This window comes from Amphiprion ocellaris, chromosome 21, assembly GCF_022539595.1.
Source record: "Amphiprion ocellaris isolate individual 3 ecotype Okinawa chromosome 21, ASM2253959v1, whole genome shotgun sequence".
NCBI classification, from domain to species: domain Eukaryota; kingdom Metazoa; phylum Chordata; class Actinopteri; family Pomacentridae; genus Amphiprion; species Amphiprion ocellaris.
In genome coordinates this window covers 12,458,430-12,476,460 of record NC_072786.1, presented here as the reverse complement: position 1 = coordinate 12,476,460, position 18,031 = coordinate 12,458,430, and the positions used below count along the sequence as shown (strand labels likewise).

The window sequence follows — 18,031 nt, the reverse complement described above, 5'->3', positions numbered from 1 at the left end:
GTTTGTTCAGGAGGGGGACAAGCCGAGGGTCAGCCCCTCAAACCCCGATCTGGCCCCACTGAATGCAGCCAGGGACTGGCAGGTGCGAGCCGACCTAGATCACAGGCTCATTTTCCCTCCGGAGATCGCAACAACCACCCTGCGACCAGACCTCGTCCTCTGGTCTAATTCCCACCAGCTCGCCTACATCATCGAACTGACAGTTCCCCGGGAGGACGCCATCGAAGAAGCGCATGAGCGTAAGAAGCTGTGCTACTCCAACCTAGCAGCTGAGGCGGAGGACAGAGGCTGGAATATATGGGTGTGCCCAGTGGAGGTGGGGTGTACGGGTTTTGTAGCCAGCACAACAGCAAAACTCCTAGCGAGGTTGGAATCAGGGGACAGGCTCACAGAAAAGCCATCAAAGAGCTGGCCAACACCGCCGAGACGATGAACTGTTGGCCGTGGCTGAAGAGAAGCGACACCACCTGGGCTGCTAAGATGAACAGCTAACCGCGGGACACACACCCAGGCTTGATCAACCTGTGGTGGGCCTACCTCAGCAGAGGGTGTATTGTGATAATTGGCCAAAACACCCCATGATGCTGAAGTACACAACTGACGATGTGTCCCGCTGGTAAAGCCTTATAGCGGTCATCAAGAACTCCCGAATTAGAAGTGGTGCAAACACCAGGGATTGCAACATCTAGCCCTTTCAACAAACCTGTTTGATTTTGGGGATCCCTTGATTCTCAATTTGGTGCCTGTATGAGGCTGATATTTTTGGTTTGAAGTGAAATGTCTCCATAAGTTTATTTGTGTCAAAGTCTTTTACATGAAACATGAAAAAGCATGTAAGTTACATAAAATGGAACATAGAAAATAAGCAAAAACAAACAAAACATTTAAAATCCAGGTGCTAATACTCAAACTGCACTGTAATTAAACAACAATGAAGTGAGAAATATGAGTAAACAGTCCCAAATTTGAAAAAGTCTTGATTTAAGACTAGTTAAGAATAGTTGGATTTCCCAGAACTACTCATCTCAAAAGTGCTGTTCCATCGGTAAAGAGATAAATATTTCAGCATAAAATTTTAATATTAATCAAAATCACTTTTTCCTACAGTCTTACAAATTTTACAAAAAGAAAACAGTTTCCACCAGATTCTATAAAAAGTAAATACATTTTAAAGTTGCAACCAACAGTAATGTGACAAAAACAGTATGACAACACTTAAATTTGAAGTACTGCAATATCTAAGTATGTAGAGTAACCATTTGTTTTTCCAGTATTGGTAACTCTTAGTAATATGTTTTACAAGTTGATCCCGGGGTTTTCCCCATTTTTGTAAAAATAAACAATCAATGAAATTCTGTTTTAGTTTTTCGCTTTTTGTGATTTATGGCATTACAAGTGTGTCAAATACTGCACAAAACACATTACTAAGTTCTTTCTACTTCTAGTCATGGGTGTTCTGTTTCAATGGAGGTGCAGGACTTCGTATTGCAGTGAAAAATTAGTCCCCACTGAGTAAAAACACAACAGGAGGAAAAACTGCCCCAAAACTGCTTGGAGTTTGTAGTGTTAAAGCAACTCAGGGTTGGAGCAGATGTCAAGCTAGCATGCTAACAGGCTATACTATGATGGTGAACATAAATTATTCTGAAAAATATCAACATCTTCATCTGCTAAAGTTACCTGCGAAGCCTAGCATTGCACTGTTTTGCAGATTTCTTGTACTTATTTTGGCACACTGTTATCTGAAAAGGGCATCTCGTGCTGCAAGTTTCTTAATAGAAATACGACTTTAATTTTACATTTTTACATCAGTCTGCATTTTCATGGTTCTTCTAATCGTCAAAAAGATGTCCCAGTCTCTTTGGCCATTTGACACTCCTATCAGAGGTCTGTTCTATCCAATAGTGAAAAGAGACAAAATGCGAATTACAGATGATTTATTTCCCCAACATACTGAGAACATCAAGAAAAGTCACTGAAAGTAGCTTTTCAAGGGGACAGCTGCAAGGACGAGGGGGCAGAGTGATTTCTGGTCCAGCTCCCTGAGTTGGCACAGACCAGCTTACGCCGAGCAGCCTAAATTATGCATGTCCTCTTTCTCCACCACCTCATCTCTCTCTTTTCTGTCACACAAAGTTTTAAGAGAGGAATCATGTGGAGGTAAACGGGCGGCTAGAAAAACAAGGTGAATTAGAGAACGGGCTGCAAGAAATGACAAAAATTGGAATAGATGAAAAGGAGAAAACCAGCCTGCGATCAAACACGTCGATGTGAAACTGCAGCACAAAAGAACAGCAATGTCAGTGTTGCATCAGATGACTCAGAATTATGATGTACAGTTTTAAAGCTGTCAAGAAATAATGCCAAAAGGAGTCAATTTCTGAGTCACTGGTATTGATCGACATGATCAAACCTCTGCAGTTCGACTGTGGTTATTCTGCACTGCGGGACTGTCAAATGTACCATCATTAGCAAAGACTCCTACAGAGTCGACATCAGAGTTTCTGGTTCCAAGTGAAAATTGCGCTCAGTGTTCGACACTGCCATTTAAATTTGGCTCAAAAAGAGAGAGAATACAAATATCCAGATCAGATCGCTCAGGACGCTCTCCAAAAGGTCAAACACATCCTCTGCATTAAGCAGACAAGAATCTGAGTGAGACTTCAGCTCACTGGCTGATGAGATTTTGGTCACGTGGATAACAGGAAGTCGGATCAGGCTGAATCCTACTGGCCTGGAAGAAAAATACATAGCTGTGTTTCTTTTCTGTAATTAATTTAAATAAGTTGAATCATTACAATTTTTTCTACTATTTATATCATTTCTATTACCCAAAATATGAAGTCATTAATGTGGCAGGAAAGACTGGAAGCAAAATATTTACTTCCATTGTATGTTTTCTGGTACAAATTTCTTTTTGTTGCTTCTCAACATCAATTCACAGGTAATTAAATTAAGCTTTATAAACAAAATTTTACCAAAAAAAGACTCTTTTCTTATACAATGAAAAGTGATTTTGGCAAAAATGTCAATTAGATACTGGCACTGGCACTAGAGGTCACACAATTATTAGTGTAATTGTGTAATTAAGATTGTCTGAGTGCGGTGAATGTGTCTCAGTGATTCTAGCAGAAAGGCACCTGTATCTGGAAGGTCCAGTCACTGGTCAATCAGTACTTCTGGTTATAACTACACCATGAAGACAAAAGAACACTGCAAGAAACTCTGTAAAAGGTTACTGAAAAACATAAGTTAAGGGATAAATACAAGAAAATTTCAGTCACTGATTATACAGTTAAATCCATCATTAAGAAATGGCAGGAATATGGCACATGTGTAAATCTGCACAGAGGAGAGTGATTGTCCAAAAAAAAAAAAAAGACTAGTGAAGGAGGCCACCAAGACACCTATGACTCCCTCTGAAGGAACTACAAGCTTCAGTAGATGAGATGGGAGAGACTGAGCACACATTAACTGTTGCTTGTTCTTCACCAATTACAGCTTCATGGGAGAATGGCAAAGTGAAAACCACTGTTCAAAAAAAGCTCATATTAAATCTCAATTAGAGTTTACTAAGAGACTTGTGGGAGAATCTAGAGTCAACTGGAAGAAGGTTCTTTGGTCCGATGAGACCCAAACTGAGACCAAAGCTTTTTTGCCATCAGATTAGACGCTATATTTGGCAAACACCGAACATCATCAAAAACACTAGCTCTGCTGTGAACCATGGTGGTGGCATCATCATGACGTGAGGATGCTTTTCTGCACCAGGCCCTGGAAGGCTTGTAAAAGTAGAGGGTGAAATGAATGCAGTAAAGTAGAGGGAAAACCCGGAGAACCACCTGAAGCAGACGTAAAACAACTTTGGAAGATTTGTTTTCCAGCAAGACAATAACCCAAAGCATGCAGGCGAAACTTTACAAAAGTGGCTTAAAGACAACAAAGTGAATATTCTGGAGTGGTCGAGTTAGAACCCAGATCTGAATCTAGTTGACGATTAGTAGCTGGACTTCAAGAGGGCCATTCACTCATGATCCCCATACAACCTGACAGAGTTTGAGCACTATTGCAAAGAAAAACGTGGTAAAATTGCAGTGTCCCTATGTGCAAGGCTGACTGAGACCTATACACAAAGTCTCAATGCTGTAATTGCTGCCAAAGGTGCATCTATTAAACACTGATGTGAAAGGAGCAAACACTGATGCTATCACATATTTTACAGTTTATATTTCTAATTATTTAACATTACTTTGAAGAAAACTGTTTTACTGTGACATTAAAGAGTCTTTTTATCAAAAAAGTCAAACTATTGAATGTTAAAAAAAATTAAAGAAAGGGAAGAACTTCCAAAGAGGATGAATACATTTATAGGCACTGTTTATGAACTCTTTGTCTCTATGGGGATATAATACCAGCAAACGCTGACTAAAATCAATACAGGATAGCCTATTAGGATGTTTGTGGTTGCAGTTATCATGAATCCCGTACTGCAAACACACAAACAGACACAAAGTAGAAGGTTTGCAGCAGGGCATCACTCAGAAGCGGGTTGAAATCAGTAAGGCAGCACAGTGTTCTGGCGGCTACGATAAGGGATTTCCACAGGCAAGCAGGCTTAACTGCAACATCACATCACTGGCTTTCAGCACAGGGAGGAGAAACGTGAGTTCAGTCCGCCTTAAAAGCCACACCTTATCGTTCAGTGTCCTCAAGGTACAGGGAAACTTTCGAGGGGAACCGTTTAAAAACAGTTACAAGCTTTATCACGTCTTTTATTTCATTTTATCTTTTCTTAAATGGCTGCACTGAACCACTAAGCACCTAAACTTTTGCCTTCAGCAGACATTTGACATGCACAAACTCTACAAATTTACATTTTATCTGTTCATCTACAAACTACACTAAAACTTAGCAAGTTTCTTAGTCAGGACTGGTGCTTACAATTATTTTTCTACTAATTAATCCTGTTGCTCTTTTTACTGATTAGATTGAATTTCAATCAAAAAAACAATGACCATTTTATTTCTGATCATTCAATGTGACAAACTCTATGTCATTGTGTAATGCAGCATAGTATGAAATGTAAACAAAGATTTACCTGCTAAAACTGCACAAAACTGTACTGCACTCCAGTGTAAACATGCATCAAACTAAATGTTATCTGAAAACTTTCATCTGAAAAGTACAATTAAAACATTTGCTATACATTTACTTAAGTAAAAAAGAAAGCAAAAATATTGACGTTGCTTTCTTTTTAACGTCTGTGCCTACTAATGGTACCTCTTGTGAGTCAATTAATGTTACAGAAGAATAACTAAACAAAACATAAATATTCAGTTTTCACTCATTTTAAATTTATTTTATTTCCTCTTCTTTCTGATATTAGCACTATTAAGGGTTTCAACAAAGATGAACACCCTTTTGCAGCACCTTTGCTTTGGTTAAATTGCACATTAAAGATGCCTGTTCACTTTTAGTTTCCCTCTGATTTATGTGACTACTGTGCACTCTACCCATAGCGCTTTCTGTGCTTTACATAACACACATGTACATATTTCAGCGTCCAACTGTGCGTACATACTGTGGGTGACCATGACAACACATTTCTCACAATGCTTTCCTAATGTGGATAAAGGACTGTGAAAGAAAGAAAGAAAGAAAGAAAGAAAGAAAGGAAGAAGAAGAAAGAAAGAAAGAAAGAAAGAAAGAAAGAAAGAAAGAAAGAAAGAAAGAAAGAAAGAAAGAAAGAAAGAAAGAAAGAAAGTAAAGGTTGAGAGTAATTAAGAAAGTGCATGTATTTCGTAAACTGCCTTTGGGTGAAGGGGGAAAGCCTCTTCTGTCAGTCACTGATCTTCCCTCACTGTTAAAGCCCACTGTGACTCAGCTAGGAACCAATAACGCAAAATACCGCACAGCAGGGGGGGGACTGATGAGGGGGTTGCGCACAGCATTCAAAAAAGCCTTCCAGCAGGCATAACAAGCTACAAGCTACTGTCAAGCATCTCAAGTCGACTTCTGCAGCAAGACAGCTTTCACTGCTTATAAAGACATTCAGCCAGATTTCACCTCAAATTACGTAGTGACAATGTTATGAGCTTTACCGTGAAAAAACGTTTCACAGACGCATCCAAATAAACAAGCATTCGACTCACTTGGAGGTTCTCTGTTGAGTTTTAGACCTCTAGTAGCCCTACAGAGCCATTTATCTGAGTGTGCCCCTGCTTTGTTTATGGGTGTCTTCCACTGAATAATGGTGAAGACTGGAAAAAACATGGTAAAGAAAGCAGCAATGTGGTCACCAGAAGCAGGAAAAAGGGCTAAGTTACATGCAAACTAAGTGGCTATGCACTGAAAAACTTCTGGTGAGTGAAATAAAGTGTTCTAATGTCAAGTTAAAACCAAAATAGGACTATAATTTACAAAATAAACATAATTCTGTATTGAATGAGACTTGAAACTTACAATTGAAACCATAAACTTATTAGGAAGGTGCTTCCTGAGGTAGCAAATAAAGTGACAAGTAGGATCATTTTCTCATGGACTGAAGTGAATCAGAATAATAGGAGCTGCCCCCTGCTGGCTGTTAGAAAGAATGCTGGTTTAAGGTACTTCTGTACTGGCTTCACTTTTAAAACCTGGAGGCTATGTTATATACATTCATTACCATGGCCACAACTGACTTGAGTCAAATAATTATCTTTTTAGCACAAACACACTTGAATTCTAGCAGCTATGGGGCTAACAGTTACTGCTGCTCATTACTGCTTCTCTTTGAAAGCAAGAATAAAAGTCCTGCTAACAGTCACTGAAAATTCTCACCTGAGTGAGAATGTTCTAAGAAAAAACCCCCACAACGACTCCTTTCCTGTTATACACAAATGTCAGGGGGAACCATGTGTGCATGAGTGCACTGAGCGGCCTAAAAACAGCATCTGAGGTTGTGTGATGTGACCTCTCCTGATGATATGCAAACAGATGTTGCTGGTTGGAAGGTGTCCATCTGGCTAGAGGAGAGGAGAGGAGACCCGCATTAACCCTCTGAATCCCAAGCATTTTCTGAGTGTTTTTCTTTTGGTCCTGTCGCGTTTTTTGCTCACTTCGGGCTCATTTTTCACTGCAATATAGAGTCCTGCACCAATATGGAAACAGCACAACCATACACTGTAAACTTTCTAAAGAGTAGTGTACTGTTTTTCCCAAAATGTGGTTAAAAACTTGTAAAATTTTTTTTGCTCTAAAAACATACCGTATGAACTGACCAAAAAATATGACAGAAAATGAGACAACAAAGCCACAAAAACGACGTCTCTAAAAAAAGAGACGAAATTTCTGAAACAGGACTCAAAAGAAACTGAAAAAAACAAGGCACAAAATGACAAAAAATGACAAAAAACTATCCAAAAAGACACAAATCAGACATAAAAGAAAAATGAGACACAAAATTATCAGTGATAAAGTAAGTAAATGTAATGTTGTAAGTAAATTACAACAGTAACACTATAAAAATACTGTAAAACACTAGTGACCACGGCTGCCAGTATTTTTTTTGTAATTTTACAGGAACATTTGTTACAGTGTGGCTAGAAGTTGAGACAACTTAAAAAAATAAATAAAAAATAAAATCAACATGTACAACATTTTTCTAAGTGACCACATGTGCTTCCAATATTGGGAAAAAATGGTGGCTCAACATGCTAAAGATATTTTATTTCTTACATTTTTATTTTGTTTTAATATTTTACCATATCTGCTCTATTTAAACACAGTCTGCAGTTTGACTGAAAAGCGATTTCACAGTTACGCTCAGGAGCACAGACTTCTTTTGTTTGCTTGTTTTTGCAGAATCTGGGGGGAAATAGTTCAATTTTGGGCAATTTTTAGTATGTAGATGAAAGTGATTTTGATGAAATATTGCTTTCCTGATGGCCTGCAGCTCATCCAAAAAGTCCCTTATTTATTCATTTATTTTAATTTGGTCTGGTCAGCTGAGTCATTAATAGCTTCTGAGTTGTGCAGTAACTCAAAGTTAAAATACCATAAACCACAAAAACAGAAAAAACTAAAGTTGAATTGAAAGTTGATGATTATTTTCAATGTTTTTTTTTTTTCAATTTTCACACTAGTCTCAATTCTCAAAAATGATTTCACCATGCAGAATGTATCCTCATTATGTTGATGACAACTAGGTCACATGACTGTGGGTCGCAGCTGAGTCAATCATGGCTTCATAGTTGCGCAAAAAAATACTGAATTTTTAGTCTGATTAGTGAAAATGGTTTGTTTTTGGTGGATTTTTTTTTTTTTTTTAAAACAATAAAATTCCTTTTGAACTCGATCACTGGTTTTGGGATTCAGATGGTGAAAACAAACAAGCTTGAATTGATATCGGTAGACATGTTGTGCTTGTTCATTTGATTGGTATATCTCTTAACGTCAATTATGTGGATTTCCTTACCTTGCTAATATTGGTGTTGTCCTAACCCTAACCCTTCCTTTCAGAGATTTGATGTATTCTTATCAATCTTTGTCTTGATTCTGAGTGTCTGCTCCTCTAACTAATGATAACCTCTCAGAGTGACAAGCACAGTTCCCTCCTTGCTTCTATTCTGATTTCAATACTCAATTCACAAACCAAAACAGTATCAAACAATATCTGTCACTGTGAGTGGCAGGGCGGTCTTCAAAGACTCTACTCAAAATGAAAGATATGGCCATCAATTCCTCATTCTGTCATCACACTTGCGAAAAAGAGGCCCCTTTGTTAAAATTCACGGGTGGTGCTCATGCTTTATCAAAGCGAGAGAAAAGAATGAGAGCAGAGATGCTTTGGATTGAGACTTCTCAAATCAGCCATTTATGCAAATGCCGGCTGCAGATCGTGTTCTTAATTAGGTCCAAATCAACAATTAGCTGATTGGGTTGAGGCTGCAAAAAGAGCTGTCAATCAGAAGATAAGAGAGCGGCGAGGAGGAGAGGAGATACAAAGAAATGACTGACAAACCGACAAAACACCCGAGCAGACGTCCAATCGGATTAAGACACACGAGGGGTTTCACAAAATGCACCTCGGAGGATTGGTGCGAAGCGATATTTGTGAACATTATGCAATTGGAGTTGGTGCAACTGGACCATTACAGCCCATTTAGGTTTCAAACAGTGAGACAGCACTTGGCACTTTATTTGGCCACACTAGCGTGAACACCGAGCGCAAACTCCCAAAGCACTGCCCAAAAAAAAAAAGAGAATAAAAAAACCCATTTAAAGTGCTTCCTGACTTCCACTGGTGCAGGGAATAAGCTGTCTTTTGGTGATGGGGTTTTTCCATTAACAGTTAGCGACATAGCACATAAACACATGTCAGGACATGAGGTGAAAACACACATCAAAGGTCCCACCTTTGCACATAACATTAGTTAGTAGTAACAAGAAAATTATCACATCCTTGCTTCACTTTCATCTAATTTGCACTCTGAAATGTAAGCAATTTCTGGGCGCTCTTGGCTCCTGTTACATTTTTACTGACTTTGAGCTCATTTTTCACTGCCATAAAAAGTCCTGCACCTCTATGGAAACAGCACAATTGATAGAAGTATAGAAAACTCAAAACTGTCTTCCGTACAGGATAATAAAATTATAGTGCCATAAATTATAAAAAAAGTTTCTTTCATTATTTATTTTACAAAAAAAAACGACATGTCCAAATTTTTTCCAAGTGCACATAGATGCTGCTAATATTGTGAAAAAAATTGTGCTTGCTAATGACATTTTTATTATTTAACTCCTATCTCCTCTGTGTTACATTGCCTGCAGTTCAGCCGAAAAGTCAATGAATTTTTGTCACGTGACTGTTGGTTGCAACTGAGTCAATCGTGGCTCCACGCTTGTGCTGTGAGTGCAGATTTTTTTTCTTGTTGTTTTTGCAGAATCTCGTGCAAACAGTTTAATTTGGGGAAATCTTTAGTATGTAGAATACGGTGTGTTCAAGAAAATGTCACGATTTTAAGCTTAGATTTCTCAGTTTGTCAAGTCAACAGTGTCCAGTTCAACCATAAAGTCCCAGAACTTTTGTCACATCTGTTAACCACAGCTGAGTTATTAAAAGCTCTTGAGTTGTACTCATATGCACTAAGGTATGCAGAAATTTTAGCTTCTTACAGAATCCCAATCATGCAAATGATTTATTTTGACAAATTTTTAACTGAGACATGTCGAATAAAATGATTCTGATGAAAAATCACAATTTTAAGCAGATTTGGTTACATTTCCCAAAGCAATGACATGCAAAAGATTTATATTTTGATGATTTTTTTTCTCATATTACAGTTGAAAAATTGATTTTCATAGATGTGCAGTGAAGAAAGAGTCTTCAATGATAAAGTGACAGGATCAAAAAACAACATAAACTCTGAGAAACTGCTGATGTGAGTCATGAAAGGCTCAAATACTAAGGTGGTGTTTATTTGTAATTAGGAGAAAAATCAAAAATTGTCTTTCAAAGCAAAAACGCTTTGATTCCAGGTAAGTGTGACTAAAGAAATCCAAATCTATCTGCAGCAGCCGGATTTTTGTGCTTTGCTTTTTGAACAGTCCTCTAATTAGCTCAAACGATTTGGCTCTTTGCCTCGCTACTTCGAGCAGCTACGTGTCCTTTGAAATGCTCCCGAAATGAGCGACAGCATCGAAATCTAGTTGGAAAAGTGTTGTTTTCTTTTGTCTTCAAAATCCCAAACTTTTAAAGAAACTTCTTAAAAAAAGAAGTGATTTTCCTCTTTAAAAGCCATAAAATCTAAAAAGAAAACACAAAGCTACAAGGGCAGTAAGAACACATGAATACAGAGACATATTTTCAGATGCACACACACAAACACACACTCTGTTCTCTCCCTCGACAGTCTCCCCCTCTGTGAGTCTAATGAAGGCAGAGTGTGTAGGCGAACGTCGACTTCATGGCTGGACGCACACGGTCGACCCTCCCGAGCAACACGTGAAGCACAGACTTAAACACAATGCAAGATCACACACACACTTCAGAGTCTGAACCCTGTGTACTTGACTTCAGGTCAGCCCATCTGTCAGTCTCTCTCCCATCCGCCATCCTTTCACTTTCCTCTTCTCACATGCAAATGCAGACTTTTTTTCCCCGTCTGATTGGCTCACACTGAGGGATCATTATCTTGGGCACATTGCGGACACTGAGCTGTGATGGGGTTATTTCAGAGACAGGGAGCAGCACACTCAGCATGTCAATTCTCATTAAAACACCGCGTCTCCCAGTGTGGGCTCTGTGAACGGCTGCTCGGCGACCTACCCGCCTTTGATGTAGTCCAGGAAGGTGACTTCGATGTCCACCAGGAAAGACAGCAGTGTTACCTGTAAGCGACAAGGCCACAATCAGCCACCAGTGGGACAAATGCAAGTTACTCTGTCTGATACAGGAAACACAAGGACTGCGTGTAATAAACCTCTGAACCAGGCAGCAGCTTTGAAATTCAGGCTATTTTTAAAATTTTACACCATTTATCAGAGCCAGAAACTGCGAAAACAGAAAGAACCGTCTGATTTTCAACATTCTGATGGTCCTTGAACTACTCATCTGTGATGTGCAGCTAAGTTGGAAAAATGAACCAAATCTAAGTTTAAAATTTAGATTTTTCATCAAAATCTCTTCATTCTATGTTTGTTATTATTAGCATTATTAGCATTATTACTACTACTAATAATAATAGTAAATTTGTAAGAAAGTAAACTGTAAAAAGTAAACTCTTGACAATAACTAGATTCTGCAAAAAACAAAACATTATGTGGCCTTTGGCACAACTCTGAAGCCATTAATGACTCAGCTGAGACCAACAGTCATGTGAGAAAAATTCAATACAATTTTTTGGGCTGAACTAGGTTGAACTGCAGGCTGTGTTTACCCCAAGGCAATAGTAGATTCTATGGAAACACAATCAAAATATAAGTAGAAAAATATCTATAGTATGTGGAGCCAACATTTTTTTCTTAGTATCAGTAACGCTTGTGGGCAGTTAGAATAAAGTTGTACACGTTAATTCTAAGAAATTCAACTTTTCTGTCTTCTTTTTTTATTATTATATATGGCTTTAAAATGTTGATGTACTACGCAAAAGAGTTTTGTCTCTCTCAGCTGAACTCAGTTCTCTCAACTTCTAGCGATGGTTGTGATGTTTCCATACAGGTGCAAGATTTTATTTTGCACTGAAAAATGAGCTCACAGTGATCGAAAATGTAACAGGAGCAAAAAACAGCCAGAAACTGTTCAGAGGGCTGAGGAGAAAAACAGTGCATCGGGTTTGATGTCTTACCGTTCCAGAGTTGAGGTATTTTTTCTTCTTCCCTTTCTTCTTTGGATTTACCACCTAAGAAAAGAACAGATTGGAACTTCAACATTGCTTCATTAATTATTGACCGATTCTATCCTTCATTTGTGTTAGATAAGGCAACAAAAATGGGACATAATCACCACCAGCTCTGTTGCTAAACTTGCAGTAACTGTTGTTTGGGCCAGATTGGGACAGCACAAAATTGTTATTGTCATGTTGATGTAACGTAAGATAACTTTTAGAAACGAGATTCCTATTTACACATCCAGCCAATACAGAGTAATATTACAGATTTTTAAAAATACCTTAAAATATAGCTTAAAAAATGACTGTGAATGTGAATTACATTTACATATCTATTGTAAAGTAGCTCAAAACCATGTATCTGTGAATAACTATAATATTTCCTTTTCTTTTCTTTTTTGAAAGAAAACTGAAAGTTTAATACCGTGAATATATTTATAAAACTGGATAGAATAAAATGAAAACGAAGTGCTGTTTCTGTAAGTTTAGATCAATGTGTTTGTTTAATGAGATAAATCTTTACTATTAATATATCCATCCATTAGCTATACACCGCTTAATCCTCACTAGGGTCGCGGGGGGGGGCTGGAGCCTATCCCAGCTGACTCGGGCGAAGGCAGGGGACACCCTAGACAGGTCGCCAGTCTGTCACAGGGCTACATATATAGACAAACAAGCACTCACACATTCACACCTACGGGCAATTTAGAATAATCAATTAACCTCAGCATATTTTTGGACTGTGGGAGGAAGCCGGAGTACCCGGAGAAAACCCACGCATGCACAGGGAGAACATGCAAACTCCATGCAGAAAGATCCCGGGAAAGCCGGGACGCAAACCAGGGATCTTCTCGCTGCAAGGCGAAAGTGCTAACCACTACGCCACTGTGCAGCCCCCTATTAATATATATTCTAGGTAATTTTATCATTTTTACACATGTAAAAATTCTTCACTAAAACTTTAAAAGCTGAAAAATGCATCTTATGGTAAATGAATTTCTTTCTACTGTGCACCCACTCAACATAGGTCCAGTAGGCACTCTTGTTTTAGCTCCGTTTTGGTCTCTACCAACTCCTCAGAGAGTTATCTGGATCTTTAACTGCTGAATAAATGTTCACCAGCTTGTCTCTAACTTTGGCAGTCTGCTGCAGCCACAAATGACCCTGATGAAGCCCCATAGAGGAGCTGCAGTGGCTGATAACTCCCTGCATCCCTAAAGTGAGCACTTTGACAACCATGTGATGCAATGCTCAGACAAAAATACAGATTAATGCATTTTACACAGGGGCTTGCACATCTTACATAAAGCATTTAGAGTTTTCCTTCAGTCTCCAGCTGTGGTCATAATGCTAGAATTAGCTATTACTGGGGCACCAAAAACTATCACAAAATACTATGTAATTTAAGACTTCTTTTGGAGTACTATTCCAAAACTGAGGTCATTTATAGTACATTTTCTATACGTTCTTCCCTCTCTTCCTCTATGCTCATCTCTAAATCAACAACCACCATGAATACGCCTTTGACCAATGCTTTTAACCCGCTGCATGTCCAAAAGGAAGCAGCTAAATCCAGAGTTGGAGGGTGACTCTGAACTGAGTGGTGTGACTTTATGAATATGTAACAGGACAGACACTTCACAGAAACCACTATGCATCTAAACCAGCTTTCCTTTCCAGATTAGAAGCTGTGGCCTTCGTTTCATCGCCTACTAAAACATACAATCGTGCCTATGATGCAGAGACCAGCCAGAAGCACCTGAACTTCACTTTGAATGCCAAATAATGGATCTGTGCTTTTAAATCTGAGCTTTATGGTCTCATTAAACTGTGCCAAGGTTAAACCGAAAAGGAGGACCTCGGGGGAAACAACATACAAATGTGTGGATTTATGCGTTTCTCCTTGATTCACTTTACGAACCAACAAGGACGCATTTGGAGGTGAATTGAAATGCGGCTGTAATGCACACACAGATACACCGAGCGTGCCAAGTCATTGTGTGAAACCGCCGTGTTCGGGTTGAGGGAAAGCTGAGGTCAAGAAACAGGCCAGAAAAGGCAAAATTATTTTGTGTCTGTTCTTTCATGTGTGAGATCTATTAGACACACAGCAGCTGTTTAAAGTGGAAGTCCCCAGTGCACTCTGCTCCCCGTACAGTCCTCTGTTAATCAAGAAGTGTTGACTCTTCCTGGGAGAAGATAAGCCAGCGATCCATCATAACCGTCAGTGTGCGAATGAGACGGTGCAAGTGAAACAGAGGTTAAGGAATTTCAGCTGCTTTCTTTGGAAGGAGATGCCAAAGCTGCTCGAAATTTTAATTTTGATCGGCATTAAATCAGTCATCTGACAGCCTCGATCGGTTTCACTATTCATCACTCACCACAACAAGAGCAGTACAGAAGAATATGGATGATTATGTAAGACATATAGCTTCGATTACAAAAATTCCTGTTGAAATTACAATATACACTCACCGGCCACTTTATTAAGTGCACCTGTTTAATTGCTTGTTAACACCAACAGCTAATCAGCCAATCAGATGGCCACAACTCAATGCATTTAGGCATGTAGACGTGGTCAAGACAACTTGCTGAAGTTCAAACCGAGCATCAGAATGGAAAAGAAAGGGGATTTAAATGACTTTGAACGTGGCATGGTTGTTGGAGCCAGACGGGCTGGTATGAGTGTTTCAGAAACTGCTGATCTACTGGGATATTCACACACAACCATCACTAGGGTTTACAGAGAATGGTCTGAAAAAGAGAAAACATCCAGTGAGCAGCAGTTGTGTGGACCAAAATGCCTTGTTGATGTGAGAGGACAGAGGAGAATGGGAAGACTGGTTGGAGATGATAGAAAGCTAACAGTAACTCCAAAAAACTACTTGTTACAACCAAGGAATGCAGAATACCTAACTATGAACACACAACACGTCTACAATTCTAAAATTCTACAATTTCATTTAGCAGACACTTTTATCCAAAGCGACGTACATCTGAGAGAAAATACAACACAAGCAAGGATCTAGACTGGAGATTTACTTTTGACCTAAACAGTAACACATCTGTACTAAGGATGTATCCTGAGCCTGAGTTACGACGACTTTTAACAGTTTGGGACTGGGACCAATTCTTTGTTTACATGTGAAAAAGCTGTATTAATTGCAGATAATTTACCACTGTGGATCTACCATCACAGTGCCACTTTGGCCAAGCTTTTAGTTTTATACTTACGTGCTGGACAGAGGTCAGTAAGTCTTGTAGACTTTGTCATGGTGCTCCTTTACTAACTAAACTCCCATGATGCCCACCTTCTTTGGTCACTCTAATAATAAAGAGTAAGTGATTCCACCTGATGGTGCAACCAGGTACTACAGTTACTCTATAATACTTGAAATGTGTATTGTGTAGGAAAATTATATCAGGTAACGGCAGATAGCAAACATTCAATGACTCGATCTCACCTCATAGACGTTGAACTGACTCTGTCCTCTGGATAATTCTCTGTAGCTGGTGCTGAACTCTCCGATAAAGTCGTGACTACAGAAAGCAGTAGGGAGAAAAACAGAAAATAATTAAAAATATTAATTTCTGACAACACATCCATTCATTTATTTTTTTAAATCTAGACAACACACATTAGTGACAATCTCAAAATATGAAGTTAAAAACTCAAAACACAAGCGCAAACTCAGAGACAATGCTGGCATTTTGTCCTTTTATCAGGTTTCATCATGTGTTGTGAGTTTTTAAAGCAAACTGAACTGAATCAACTCTGAGAGGAGACAAATTATTAAACTGAGGTGAAGAAAGATTCGGTTTGTTGTCAGTGAATAGTAAAACAGCACTATAACGAGTGAAGATGACACCAGACATTTTCACGGACATGGAAACTGGTAACACGAAATCTCAATTCCCCCAAACAGCTGGTTATAATTGTTAGCATTTCTTGCCCAAAATGTCCCTGCATTCCCTCAGATTGTGAGTGACACTGAATAGAGTCCACGAAAGCGTAAAGAATAGAGAAAAAACTCAGTAGAGTTTGACAAATGTCACTCCTTCTTTCTTGCTGTCAGCAGCCAGAATCCAGACTCATCATTAAGCAGTCAATCCATGACGAAGCAGCTCTCTTACCTACTGAAAACATAGACTGGTGTTAATTACGTGTGACTTAGATTAGATTAACATAGGAAGCTGGCGGGCTGAATGGTAATGTAATCAAGAAGTATTAAGGAAATGCATTTGTGTTTATTTATCAGTGATGACTGGCTCCGAGGTCGTCATATCAGATTAATATATGTACAATAAGCTCCAGTGTTCATGATCCCAACGACTGAACTCAATACGGATCATTGTTTCATCTCAGTAATACAAAGGGATATTAATTCAGAAGAGACAATGAAAATCCGATGCAGAAAGTCCTGTTGAATAAATAACAAAGTCTGACAGGTTATCAGTTGCCAAACTAATGAGCAATGGTGGTTAACTGCAAAACATCATGAAGATTTAAACTCAATAATTTTTTCTCAAAAGTTGTAACTAATACAGCAGAAATACAGCATTGACAACGTTTTTTGTAGACAACACTGTGTTTTTTCTCTGCATTCACAACTACAGATGGAATTAAATACTGACACTTTCAAAACTAAATCTTGTTTTAAGTGCTGACATTTGCATTAATAGGGTTGTTACCAAAAAAATAAAGAAACAAATAAATAGTCTGTATGTTTGGCCATGTTTTGGACACGTTAACTGCACCGCTATGGCAAGGAGAAGGAAGGACTCAAAAATGACTTTATATGCTGTAGACAAAATAAATAAATAGAGATACATATAAAATTGAATTGAATAGATACTTTACTACTAACGTATATATTTTTTTCATAGTTGTCTCCTACTTGCTTTGTGTAAACACTTCCTGCAGTTCAACCGAGCAGTCCCAGAATTGCGATTAAATGATTGTTGGTTTCAACTGAGTCAAAAATCAATTAATTGTGTGATTTTTATTTTTAAATTTGGTTTCAGAAAACATGTGTAATTAAGCAATTTTGATGAAATATAACAATTTTAAGCTTGAATTTGGGTAATTTTTCCAGTCAGAAAGCTGGAAATACAACAATTCTTTCTCTTTTAACAATTTATTTTTTCCACAAACTAGCAAATGGCTAAACTAAACTAATAAATCATTATGGTTCAGAGTTGCTGTGATCATCTTTGTTTATGTCTGTTGTCAGGCAAATATACATGTGAAATAAAAAGCACAAAACAGCTAAAAATTTACCACAGGTCTCTACAGTCCATGTCCCAGTTTGGCCAAGTTTAATTTAACACTTGTGTGCAGCCTTTGGCCAGTAAGCCTCGCAGAAGTCCTCAGTATAGCATTTTTGAGCCCTGCTATATTTATTTTATTTCTTTAGTATATTCTAGTAGATGACCTTTGTGAAGCAAATTTTGATGTGACTGAGAACTACATAGAAGACACTACGTATGCTGACAAAATAACAACTTTTATATCCCAAGGTAGCCATGCCATAAAGCATAGCCTGCTTCATCATCTATATCCCACAAAATAGGACTATAATTTGCAAAATAAACATATTTCTGTATTGAATGAGACTTGAAACTAACAATTGAGACCGTAAACTTATTAGGAAAGTGCTTCC

General features: G+C 38.4%; 1 protein-coding gene across 2 annotated transcripts in view; it reads right to left on the bottom strand.

Annotated features, from left to right (window-relative positions):
* LOC111589158 (copine-8) overlaps window positions 1–18,031 on the bottom strand; it is a 135,363-nt gene that overhangs the window by 26,915 nt on the left and 90,417 nt on the right. The window contains exons 1-3 of one of the 2 annotated variants that reach the window (XM_055006485.1): window positions 15,833–15,908; window positions 12,327–12,380; window positions 11,309–11,370 (exon numbers count right to left, since the gene is read on the bottom strand). The exons of the other annotated variant lie outside the window; for it this stretch is intronic. The gene's annotated coding sequence lies outside the window, so the exon portion shown is untranslated. Of the gene's footprint in view, window positions 1–11,308; window positions 11,371–12,326; window positions 12,381–15,832; window positions 15,909–18,031 lie in introns of those variants that run through there. 2 annotated transcript variants of the gene reach the window in all.